The sequence below is a fragment of the Microcaecilia unicolor genome, chromosome 6 (genome assembly GCF_901765095.1).
Source record: "Microcaecilia unicolor chromosome 6, aMicUni1.1, whole genome shotgun sequence".
Classification (NCBI taxonomy): Eukaryota; Metazoa; Chordata; class Amphibia; order Gymnophiona; family Siphonopidae; genus Microcaecilia; species Microcaecilia unicolor.
In genome coordinates, this window is record NC_044036.1 from 300,956,435 (window position 1) to 300,969,119 (window position 12,685).

At 47.4% G+C, this 12,685-nt stretch overlaps 1 long non-coding RNA gene across 2 annotated transcripts in view; it reads left to right on the plus strand.

Annotated features, from left to right (window-relative positions):
* The first annotated feature begins 667 nt into the window (after positions 1 to 667).
* Positions 668 to 12,685, plus strand: part of LOC115472045 — a 37,387-nt gene continuing 25,369 nt past the window's right edge. The window contains exon 1 of one of the 2 annotated variants that reach the window (XR_003942458.1): positions 668 to 1,219. This is a non-coding gene — a long non-coding RNA (uncharacterized LOC115472045). The remainder of the gene's footprint in view (positions 1,220 to 12,685) is intronic. The other variant, XR_003942457.1, reaches the window with a different exon arrangement.

A 12,685-nucleotide genomic window follows, 5' to 3' on the forward strand; every position in this document is an offset into this window, starting at 1 on the left:
AAGGGGAATGGGTCGGGTGCGTATATTGTAAATGACAAGGCGTCAATGAAGATGCGATTAGAGCGGCTTGTGTCTTAGTGTAGTGGGCGGTGCTACGGGTAGGTGAAGTGTGCGGGAAAGGTCGGTACATAGCTCTAAAATATCAACCTCACCGAAGTCCGGGGAAAGTAATGAGCAGATGAGAAGACCCGGTACAGAGAGTACACGGGGAGAGGGAGGCGTCTCAAAAGGAGTGGGCAGTGCTAGAGGCAGATGAGGACGCCCGGTGCACAGGGTGCTCACTACTCAGAGAAGATGGAGGGCGGCACTTCTGCGGAAGTGGGCGGTGCTACGGCAGGTGAGAGCGCCCTGGTATAGAGTGCTCAGAGAGGGGGCGGTGTCTCAGCGAGGAGTGGGCAGTGCTAGGGACAGGTGAGAACGCCCGCTGTATGGATGCTCAGAGAGGGTGCGGTGTCTCAAACGGAGAGTGGGCAGTGCTGCGGCAGGTGAGAACGCCTGCTGTATTGGATGCTCAGAGAGGGGGGGCGGTGTTTCAACGGAGAGTGGGCAGTGCTAGGGGCAGATGAGAACGCCCGCTGTATTGGAAGCTCAGAAAGGGGGCGGTGTCCTCAGCGGGGAGGGGGGTGGTGTTACTAGTAGGTACTAGGTAGCCGCTGTTATGCTAGGGACATCTGTGGAGCAGCAGAGTGAAGCGGTACGGTCGGGGCATGGGTCAGCGCCGATGCGGGAGGTGTTGCCTCCTCATTTGGCTGGCGCTGGCCTTCGACGCGGTGGGCCTGACTTTGGTTCTGATCGGAAATCTTCGGTAACCTGCAGCGGGAAACGGCGCGGCTTTGGGGACTTTCTCATTTACAGCGGGCGGCATCGTGCTGTTTTTCAGCTTGCTCTGGTGGCTGCTGTGTACCTGTGCAACCTGGAGGTTGTCGCTGGACGAGCTGAGCCAGGAGCCGGTCCGGAGCCGCTACAGCTGGCTGCAGCTGGCTAGAAAGGTCTCAGAGAGGACTGTCTATGAGGAAGGAGGTGGTGGGGAAGCAGCCCGAAAAATCCCCTCTGCCTGGAGTATCTCTCAGGTCCCTTGGTATCTTAATAACGGCTTCCTCCCCGAGCCCCAGAAAGAGTGGATAGAGTGGTTTCCCCGAAGGCTGCAGCACCCCAGTTCTGTAATCCCTGGTGACCGGCTGATATAAGGTGAGGGTTCCATGCCGGTCCTGAAGAGCAGGTACTGCTTTCAACAAATGTGGGGGGAACGGTCTATGAATTGCCATTTCTAATCAGATTTTCCTAAATCGCAACACTTCTTGTTAAAAAGAAACTACACAAAGCTGAACTTTACATTACGTTCTGGCAGAATTCGAGACAGATTTGTGCTCAGATACCTACCTGATTATTTCTATACACCAATCTTCTCAGGCAGCTGCACAAACTGAGTTTTAATTGAGCTCATTTCCTATGTGGATTTCATCCCACCCATTATTAATAGCAAATTTGTGTAGGAAGTTCCAGGTGCGTTTGCCAGGCTTGTAAGCGACACTGCCCAGTTTGGTAAAATGATTAATTTTGGAAGACCTAGTAATTTCCCAACCCTGATGCAGCAGAAGAATTGGGCAAGACTGGCCCATCCTACATCATATGTCATAATACAAACAGGTTCAATATGTTTTGTGATTTTTTTTTTTTTCAAATCTTGCAAGGGGTACTTTGAGGTAGTTGGCTTCATCTAGCAGAAGTTTTAGCTAGCATGTTATTAAAATGGTCTTGCACCCCATTTAGGGGCTCTTTTACTAAAGCATAGCATGTGCTAATGAACGTTAGCAAGTGCCAAGAAGCCCATTATGGGGAAAATTCTATAAATGGCGCTCAAATTCAGCACCAAAAATAAATCAGCACTGAATGGTATTCTATGATGGGCATTCTGGGATTGGTGCTGTTTATAGAATAACATGTAGCATCGGGATTTCGCACTCAACTTAGGGTATGCAGAGTTGCACCAACTGAAACCAGGTGTAAATCCCAGCCCACAAATTGGACATGGAGCCCCTGAATTCTATAACACTGTGCATTTGAGGAAATGCCCCTGGCCCAACCATACATCAGTGGCCACATCCCCTTTGCAGATCCAAATGGGAACACTTAGGCACTTCCTATATAATAAAAAGCACTCCAACGTTCTGAAGCTGACTCCGTGGCACTGTGCAGTGTAGGTTTGTAAGTCTGTAGTTCAGCTTTTCATTGGCTCTCACTGTCCCGCAACGTCACAGTGCCATGGAGTCAGCTTCAGAATGCTGGAGGTGCTTTCTATTACGTAGGATAGGATATAAGAATGGCGGCCATTACTCTCCTTCCCTCACCACCTTCATGTCTCACCCTTCTGCACCCCAGGGCAGCTATTGGACGTGTTTCACCCTCAGATCTTCAAAATCCGCCATTTTTTCGTTGGCCCAGCCATCGCTTGCACTATCCTGCGTTGCGCTCACCGGCGCCCCGGTCTCCGTCACGTCATGATTTTCCTCTCTCCCCTGGCCCCCTCTCCAGGCACCCACCGATTCTCCGTCGCTCCTTTGAAAGCCCTGCCCCCTCTGTAGCCTTCCCTTCCAGTTCATTCCCTCAGAGTCCTGCCCTCGCGGAAAGAGGAAATGACGTCAGAAGGCGGGACTCGCAAGGAACAAACTCGAAGGGAAGGCTACAGACGGGCAAGGCTTTCATAGGAGCGACGGAGAATCAGTGTGTGCCTGGAGAGGGGGGCAGGGGAGAGAGGAGAATTGCAGGGTGGCTACAGGGGAGGCAGGGGACAGAGAAGAATCGCTATGTGCCTGGAGGGGGGGGCAGGGGAGAGAGGACAATCGCTGGGTGGCTGGAGGGGGGGCAGGGGAGAGAGGACAATCGCAAAGTGGCTGGTGGGGGGCAGGGGGAGAGGAGACTCGCTGGGTGGCTGGATAGGGGGATAGGGAAGAGAGGAGAATCGCTGGGTGGCTGGAGGGGGGCAGGGGAGAGAGGAGAATCACAGGGGGGGGGGCAGAAGACAGAGGAGAATCGCTGGGTGCCTGGAGGGGCGCAGGGGAGAGAGAAGAATCATGGAGTGGCTGGAGGAGGGGCAGGGGAGAGAGAAGAATCATGGAGGGGGGGCAGGGGAGAGAGAAGAATCGCGGGGTGGCTGGAGGGGGGGCAGGGGACAGAGGAGACAGTCTCACTCTCTCTCTGTCACACACACACACTCGCACATTCACTCTCTCTCTCACACAGTCACTGTCAAACACACTCTGCCAAACATACACACTCTGAGGAAAACCCTGCTAGCGCCCGTTTCATTTCTGTCAAAAACGGGCCTTTTTTACTAGTATTGTATAAATGGGTATGTAAAGTATTTCTTTCTTTTCACACAGATCTGCCATTTCTGCCCTATTTTGGTGCCTTGCATCCATTAGAGTGCTTTTCACACTGAATATTTGGCGTAGAATTAGCAAAAAATTAGCCCCCTAGAATTTTGAGAAATTTTACATACTTATTTAGTTGTCATACTTACACATTACTATTAAACACCATTTAATTTTCTTAAGCTACATTGATGTTACTGGCATCTTAGCGCTACTACCTAGCAATTTTGGGGTGTTAAAAATGTTGGGCTAAAACTACTACTACTACTTAACATTTCTAAAGCGCTACTAGGGTTACGCAGCGCTGTACAATTTAACATAGAGGGACAGTCCCTGCTCAAAGAGCTTACAATCTAAAAGACACGTGAACGATCACATAAACATAACATACATAAACATACATACATATAAACATAGTAAAATAACCTTATTCAAACAAGACAATTAACAATGTGTCAGAATTTCAGTTACTGTGAATGCCCAGTGTTCACCCCCAACTTTAACACAGGCCTTCCGTCACTTTGGGAGGGTCTTACCAGCCTTGTCAATTAGTCCCTGTGGCAGGCTTTTTCTCCCTTCTATGGAAGCCAAGCCCTGCCCAGCGCATCCCAGGATGCACCGGGCAGGGCTGGGCACCGCCATTTTGAGTTGGCACCCTGAGCAGGAGGGAGTACCGGTCCCTCCTCCTCCTCAGTTTGAGGTACATGGAGAGGGGGTTGGATTGGGAGGACCTCCCACCACCAGCCCACCCAGGGCCAGCCTTTGATGGGGGTCAGGTCGGGCTTGGTGGGAGGGTGAGAGACCTTGGGTGTCCACTGGACCTCCAGGCACTTTGCTTTTATGGGAGGGCCTAGGTCTAGGTTTGACAGGCCTGTCAAAACTATTCCGCAGGAGGATTGTGCCTGAGCACGTGCCCAGGGGCAGTCCTCCCACAGAAGCCTCCCATGATCATGGCACGCATAAATTTGCATACATTTTACAGTGCTGTTCGAAACAGTGCAGGAAATTTGATCTAGGACCCATTGGCACATAAACATAGATAGTAACAACAAATAAAGCTGTGGTGGTTAGGAGGGGTTACTTTTTTTTTTTTTTTTTTTTTTTGCCTTGCCCTGTAGAATTTCCCGCTTTATACCTGTGGCCTTCCTAGAATGTAGTGCACACTAAGCTTTAGTAGAAGGACCCCTTAGTGTTTGGAAAAAGTATGCAAAACAAGTAGCAGGTAATCAGCCTGGCTTGTTTAAATGAAATGATTCAACACGAAAAAGATATTCTTTTTGCTGCTTATCTCCCCCCCCCCCCCCCCCCCCCCCATTTACTTTTCCACTACCGCACTTTGTATTTGTTATAACTGGTATTGGTGATCGCCTCTACGGTCCCATGTAAGCCACACTGAGCCTGCAAATAGGTGGGAAAATATAGGATACAAATGTAACAAATAAAATAAATAAAAATTTATCTGCCGTCATTTACTATATGTTACCATATCTCAACACATCACAGTATCCTGAAAAATAATTACTGGAATGGTACATATGCTTCTACTTGTTTTATAACAAATATAAGCACCTTTTAGAGCTGTATTAATAAAATAGGTAAATACCTTTTGAAATGGCAGTTTTAAGGAGTGTGTTTACTAAGCCGCCGCGCTAGTGGCTTCCGCACGGCATTGCTGACACAGCCAGCTTAGTAAACCCAAGCGTAAATAGGTAACCTAAGAAAGCTAATATAAAAATATATCAACCCTAACACTGCAAGTTGGACTATCAAGCTGTTAATTTAAATATATTTTTTTGCATCCACAGACACCCATAGCTGCTCCTCTAACAATGGATGCAAAGCAGAAAAGGGGCATTTCCCCAGGAACTTGCTATACAAGTTGATTTTCGTGTAATCTCAATAAAAACATACACCCTCTCCAGTCCCAAGTATATTGTGAGGTACCTATAATACAAAGCCTGCAAAAATCACTCAGGACCTGTAGAGCTAATCTACTTTACCATAACACCAGTAACTTACAGAAGTAAATACAACAAGGACCCTACCTAGGAAAACATAACACAGTAAATATTGCAGTGGGACCTAGAACATCCAATATGCCTATCGGGGGAAACTGAAGAAGCGGAAGTATTACTGATGCTTAAGTAGAGACTCCTTGCAAGCAGACTACTATTCATATTTTAACTTTTGTGGTCACATATTCTGTACCTGGCCTCAGTCATAAGCACAGAACACAGGTACAGAATAAGTGACCACATAGTTAAAATATGAACATGTAGAGACAAATTAAATTTAACCCCCAAGAAGCCACACTCTGCAGGCAGTGCAACACTAGAGAGAGAGAGAGAAACGGCACCCTGCAAACTACAAAGAAAGCAGTGTAAATTTACTATTAATTGACATTTTCCATTCACTGAATTAAAAATAAAATTCTTTCTACCTTTGTTTTTTTTTCTCCCAATCATGTTTGTTGCAGTCTCCACTTTCTGCTTCCCTCTCATAACTTTCTTTACAAGATCTCTAGTCCATCTGCCACTTCTCTCCCTCCCTCCCTTTCTTCACTTCCTCTCCTAAATCCATCTTTGGCTTTGATCTTTTCCATTCAGCTTTCCTTCATTTATTTTTCTGCCTCTCTATCTGCTCAGACTTCAGGCTTCAATCTTCCTTTTTATTTATTTTTTTAACCACATATACCTACAGCTTTTCATCTTCCCAGTACTCAAATGCCAGGCCACCCTTCAAGGGTGGGGTGATCACGAAGGGACTCACCCCACAACAGCCAGGCCCCCTGCAACCAGTCACAGAATTTATACGAAGGCAGAATTGGTGTGTAGAGCCTGAGCTCTTTTATTAAATCTTGGGGACCATGGGTCAATTTTAGCAGACAATGGAAAAGGTGCCGGTACTCAGTACCCCCAAATACCCCCTCAAAAAAAGCCCTGCATCTTCCTCACCCAGGCCCTCCCATTCCCCTTGTTATTCCTTAGTCTTTATTTTAAGCTTCCGTTTCTCCCTCTGCCATCCTTTGTGTCTCTCTTCCCCTGCAGCATTACCCACATCTCTCTCTTCTCCTCCATCCTCATTGTGTCTCTTCTCTCCCATTCAACATTACCCCATTACCCTCTATCTTTCTCTCCCCCCCCCCCCAGCACTACCCTGTCTCTAGCCCCAATGCTCAGAAGCAAATGCAGGTGCTAGAGGCATCAACTAGCACCCGCGTTTGCTAAGTTACATGATCTCATTTAAATTAGGTAATTTTCTATTCAGAACAATGCTCAAAGAAGAGAACCCTGACTCTCATGTCAGCTTGGAGCTGGCATTAGGCAACCTGGTAAGCAATGAAGCAGCCCAGCAAGCCAGTCTAGGCAACGGAGAGGAATCGGATCGTCCAACAGAAGTGTTAACGTAATTGACATCAATAAAAAGAGACCCATCCACAAAAGCAGCAACGAAAATAACATTTACAAATATCTCACCCCACCCCGTATGTGGAGTGCAGAGCCCATGTTAGGAGTAGCAGCCAGGGCAACGTCTCTGAATGTTCCAGATCTTTCTGCCATGGCCAGAGAAGAAAACAAATTCCTTTCCTGACACTGTCGGCCCTTTTCTCTGGCACATGCAACTCTTCAGGTCATGCACCAGGCACCATCCACCTGATCTAAACATAGAAATATGAGAGCAGATAAAGGCCAAATCCCATCCAGTCTGCCCAATCCTCTGTAACCCTTAACTCCTCCTTTTTCCTAAGGGATCCCACATGCTTGTCTCATGCTATCTTAAACTCTGACACAGTCCTCATCTCCATAACCTCCACCGGGAGGCCATTCCACGCTTCCACCACCCTTTTTGTAAATAAATACTTTCTTAGATTCCTCCTAAGCCTATTTCCTCTTAACTTGATCGTATGCCCCCTCATTCCAGAGTTTTCCTTCATTTGAAAAAGGCGCTCTTCCTGTACACTAATGCCCATAAGATATTTAAATGTTATTTATTTATAGTTCATTTGTATTCCACATTTTCCCACACATGCAGGCACAATCTAGCTTACAGTTATTTTATGAAAAAATATGTAAATTGAGATAATACAGTTAAAGGTGACTAAGGATAGACAGGGGGAGCAGTAGCTAACAGTGGGGAACTAAGCAGGGTGGGGGAGTGTGATGGGAATACTAATCAGCAGAGCAACTAGGGGAGTACGTTTTAACAAAGAAATAAGTTTTCAGCAATTTTTTGAAAATGGTGTGGTCGAATTGCATTTTGAGGTGTTGCGGAAGAGCATTCCAGTGCTTAGGACTCCAGTAGCGGAAAGAAGAGGTGAAAAGCAGCTTATATTTGACGCCCTTGCAGTTTGGGAAGTGTAATTGGAGATATGACCGTGCTGCAGGTCTTGCATTCCTTGGTGGAAGATCAATCAAGTTGAGCATATAGTCCGGAGCAAGGCCATAGATGATTTTGTGGGTTAAGGAGCGGACTTTAAAAATGATGCGTTCCTTTACTGGTAGCCAGTGTAGGTTGTAGCGCAGAGGTTGATCATGTGCAAATCGTTGTTTACCCAGAATCAGTCTTGCGGCTGTGTTCTGGACTGTCTGGAACTTTCTCAATAAAGAGACCTTACAGCCCGCATAGATCCTACTACAATAGTCTAGGTGGTAGAGGACTAACCAATGCACAAGGGTATGGAACAGCTCTCCATATAGCATGAAACATTCTTTTGGAGACCAGATGCACGTGATTATCGAACTGTAGGTGTATGTCCAGGTTCACTCCTAAAAGCCGCAGACTGTTGGAAATTGGAAGAACATAATCCTTAATGGGAAGCGTAGTATCGATTGTCCTGTGATGGGGGGATGAGAGTATGAGACATTGAGTTTTATCCTTGTTTAGTTTAAATCGAAACACCTGCGCCCAGTGTTCAATTGTGGAGAAGCTAGCTTCAATGAGATTAGCGATTTCGGATAAGGCGTTCTGAAAGGGGATGTAGATGGTAATATCATCAGCATAGATGAACGGATTGAGGTCTAATTTTGCTAAAGCTGAGGCTAATGGCATCAGCATGATATTAAATAATGTTTCTATCATATGTCCTCTTTCCCTCCTCTCTTCCAGCGTTTATGTCCAAGACCACTTACCAGTTTTGTAACCACCCTCTGGACTGACTCCATCCTGTTTATATCATTCTGTAGGTACAGTCTCCAGAATTGCACACAGTACTCTAAATGGGGCTTCACCAGAGACTTATACAAGGGCACATCACCTCTTTCTTCCTTCTAGTCATCCTTCTCCTTATGCACCCAAGCATCCTTCTAGCTTTGACCGTCACTTTTTCTACCCGTTTGGCCACTTTAAGGTCATCGGACACAATCACCCCCGTCCCTTTCTTCCTTTGTACACAGAAGCACTTCACCCCCTATATTGTACTGTTCTCTTGGCAAACCCTACGCCAGCTCCGACCTGAGGTTAGGGTTTGCAGACCATTGGGGAGGAATGGTGAGCCCTGTCCAGCATGCATTTGCATGCTAGCAGGTCCCCATTCTCCCCAACAAAGCAAACCCCCCCAGGAACCAATGACCACCACCCCCCCCCCCCAGCAACAGGAGGCTGGAGGTCCGGCAGACCTACGGTCCCCCCCATGACAACCCCCCCCCCCCACCAGGTTCAGGGAGGGCTGGAGATCCGGTGGGTCTCCAGCCCCCCCCCCCCAAACTCCCCTCAGCATTTCTAAAAAGTTCCTGGTGGCCTAGAGGGTGACCGACCCCACCCTCCACCCCCCTCGCAACGGGAGGGCTGGAGATCCGGTTAGTCTCCAGCCCCCCCTAACCCCCCAGCATTAGCAAGGGGTCCCTTGTGGTTTAGTGTCAACCCCCTACCCCCCACCCTTGTATGGTGTGAAGCCCCGCCCAGTGCATCCCAGGATACACTGGGCAGGGCTGGGCGCTGCCATTTTGCAGGCGGCATCGAAGGAAGAGGAGGGACGCAGGGGGTGGTGGGGGTAGGTGGATTGACACTGGACCACCAGGGACCCCTTGTTAATGCAAAAGGGGGCTGGAGACCCGGATCTCCAGCCCTCCCTGAACTGTGCCAGGGGGGTGTCAGGGGGGGCCTGAGATCTGGCAGACCTCCAGCCCCCCTGTAGCTGGGGGGGTCAGTCACCCACTGGACAACCAGGGACCTTTTAGAAATGCTGAGGGGAGAGGGGGGCTGAAGACCCACCAGATCTCCAGCCCTCCCTGAACTGTGTCCGGAGGGTGTTGGGGAGACCAGAGGTCTGGTGGACCTCCAGCCCCCCTGTCGCTGGGGGGGGGGGGGGGGGTCGGTCGCCCACGGCCACCAGGGACCTTTTAGAAATGCTGAGGGGAGTTAGGGGGACTGGAGATCTCCAGCTCTCCTTGAACCTGGGGGGGTGGGGGTCATCCGGGGGACCGGAGGTCCACTGGATCTCCAGCCCCCATTTTGCCTTGCACGGGGCAGGGGTAGTTGGGGTCTGGTGGTGGTCCCATGGACATCCAGCCCCTGTGTTTGACAGATCTGGGCTTTTGACAGCCCAGACCTGTCAAACAAGTGCGGGAGGATTGTGCTGAGCGCATGCTCAAGCACAATTCTCCTGCACTTCTACCCCATGATCAGAGATAATTGCATGCTTAAATTTCTATGTCATTATCGTTTATTTATTTACTATACCGTTATTTATTGCATTTGCAAAAACAAAACGGTTTACACTTTATAAATTATATATATATCCACACTAACCCATATATTAGAAATCCATTATTCAATAGCAAAGCACAGCAAACATAATCATTCATACTAGAAAGGTAACACTGCTTATTCATTATCTCTGATCATAGGTCTAATAACGCCCCGAGCTGTTCCAGTGCCATTTTTAGAGCGCTGTTTTGGAGCAGCGCAGGGCTTTGGATCATCTGTCCATTAGGACTGTGTTTACTAAGGCGTGCTATAGGCGCGTTAGCGTTTTTAACACACATTAATGGTTGATGTGTATTAAACGCAAATGTGCCTGTAGGAATGTATTGGCACATTAGCATTTAACATGTCTTAACTTTAAAGGTATGTTAAAAACACTAACACACCTTAGTAAACCTACCCCTTAATCATGATTGAAACAGGTCTAGCCAAAAACATCTTAATTTTGGCCCTAGACATTTTCATTTGCTCCATTATTGCAGAAAAATGCCTATATTTTGGTGCTGCTCATGTCCCACCCAGACCACTCCCCTCCCCCTTGAAATTTGGACTAACTGTGGCACAAAGAGGCATATTTTCAAAGCACTTAGCCTTCCAAAGTTCCATAAGTTTCTATGGAACTTTGGAAGGCTAAGTACTTTGAAAATATGCCTCAAAGACATCTAAAATCAAGGTGTCAAAAATTGCAACTTGGATGTTTGAGAGAAAAACATCCTCCTGCAACCTTGTGACTTTTTTGTTTTGTTTTGAAAATGAGCCCCATAACCTTCACATGTCTTCTATAACACAAGATCTCAAAAGGGAGCAGGAAATGACAAGAAGTGACAGTCCCTCACAGAAAATCGGGTCAAAAGGAAAATGAGATCTGAGGGTCAAAATTTCCCATTAAAACTTAACTAATTTAGTACTAAAAGGCAGAATAAAAAAAAGCAGAGGGTAAAAACAATAAATACAATTTTTTTTAAAAATCAAGCTATTGTTTCATTATACAACACTCGTATATATTTTATTTGTTAAACTTAGTTGATATTTTGAATTATACCAATATTATTTACTTGTAAAATTCAATAAATATCTGCTTTAATTTTGCCTTGGCCCTGTTTCCAGAAAACAGAAAGACTGCACTTAATATGCATTGTTTAAAGAATGTGAACATTGTTAAAACAAAAATTTAAACTCTCCCCTGGTCCTCCCGGGGAAGTTCTTTTGGCAAGACCAGCAATTGCCATACCTCAGTCTCTCAGCTGAAGCAGCTCCATGCAAAAGGTCAGCCAGTGGGACACCTTTCTGAATGTGACTGCCTCCAGGGTTTAAAGGGAATTGCAGTGAAGCTATTTTAGGAGGTGATAATGGTTTTGCAGACTGGAATGGATATTACCAGTTATTTTGAACTATTGAGAAGTATACAGAGGGTAGGGGCTTATTTCAAAACATCCCTTGAGCAAGCCTGACTTGAAAGTTGAATGGTGAAATCTTACTGATGGGTGTGTTTGTACTAGTTCAGAAAGTTTTACACCCTCATGAGGAAGAAAACATTCTTTTGCCACAGAACTTATTTCTGACTTGGGCCCAGATGCACAAAACCTAACGAGCCAGGAACGTGGTTTTTACACTGGTTCTAGCCGGTTTAGCAAGTACAGCCAGACATGCACAAAAGGGTTCTGCAAGCTCTTTTCCTGTCACTCTAGCAGCTAACGAAAACCATATGCAAAGGTATTATAATAAGCTAATTACTATACAAATGTGCTTGCAAAGCAATGCACAACCATTTTCCGAACAGTGCACACAAGCAGCCCCTACCTTTACCATGGAAATTTTAACGGGATGTCTGGAGCTGTGGGTCCCGACAGTTCTTCATAGCAAGTACTCCATAGCCACCTCCTCTGCCACTCCTGCAAGAGGAGAAGGACCTGCTGCAGAGCTCCTGCCTGGGCAATGTCCTGGTGACCTTGAAGTGTGGAGCAAACATCGATGAGGGAGAGCTGCAGGAAGAGTTCTTGTGCTGCCCTGTCCTGCCCCCTGATAAGGAAGCAGGGGCGGCAGAGGAGAGAAAAGAACCCTGGATCATGAACGAGAACCCAGGGGTGGGGGGGTGCTCTTCCTGAGGGCTGCAGGTGTTAGCTGTCTCCTGCCTTTTGTGCTGATGCCATCGCTTTTCTGAGTAGATTGCTTTCCGCGCTCCTGCTCCAATCTTGAGAGAAGCAAGTTTTTCTTCGTTCTGTTCAGAAAATTTCAGAATCTACCCCCCCCCCCCCCCAAGGGAGACTGCAGGCTCGGCAGGAGAGTGCAAACTCCTGGCATCAGCAGACCGTGGCCCCCCCTAGCAGGAGAGTGCAGGATCCTGGTATCAGCAGACCGTGCCCCCTCCCCCCAGGCAGGAGAGTGCAGGCTCCCAGCATCAGCAGACCGTGACAGTTTTTTGGAAAAAAAAAAGCTATGGTGGCTTTTCATACACACAGCTTGTCTGCGTGTACGAGAGCCATCTGTAGCATATGCAGAGCAGCCACGCTTAGCAATTGGCAGTTTTGCGCATGCTCAGCTCGCTGACTGGCTTCCCCCGTATCATATGCAAATGAGCTGGGTCACAAAAGCAACGAGCAGCTTGTTTGCAT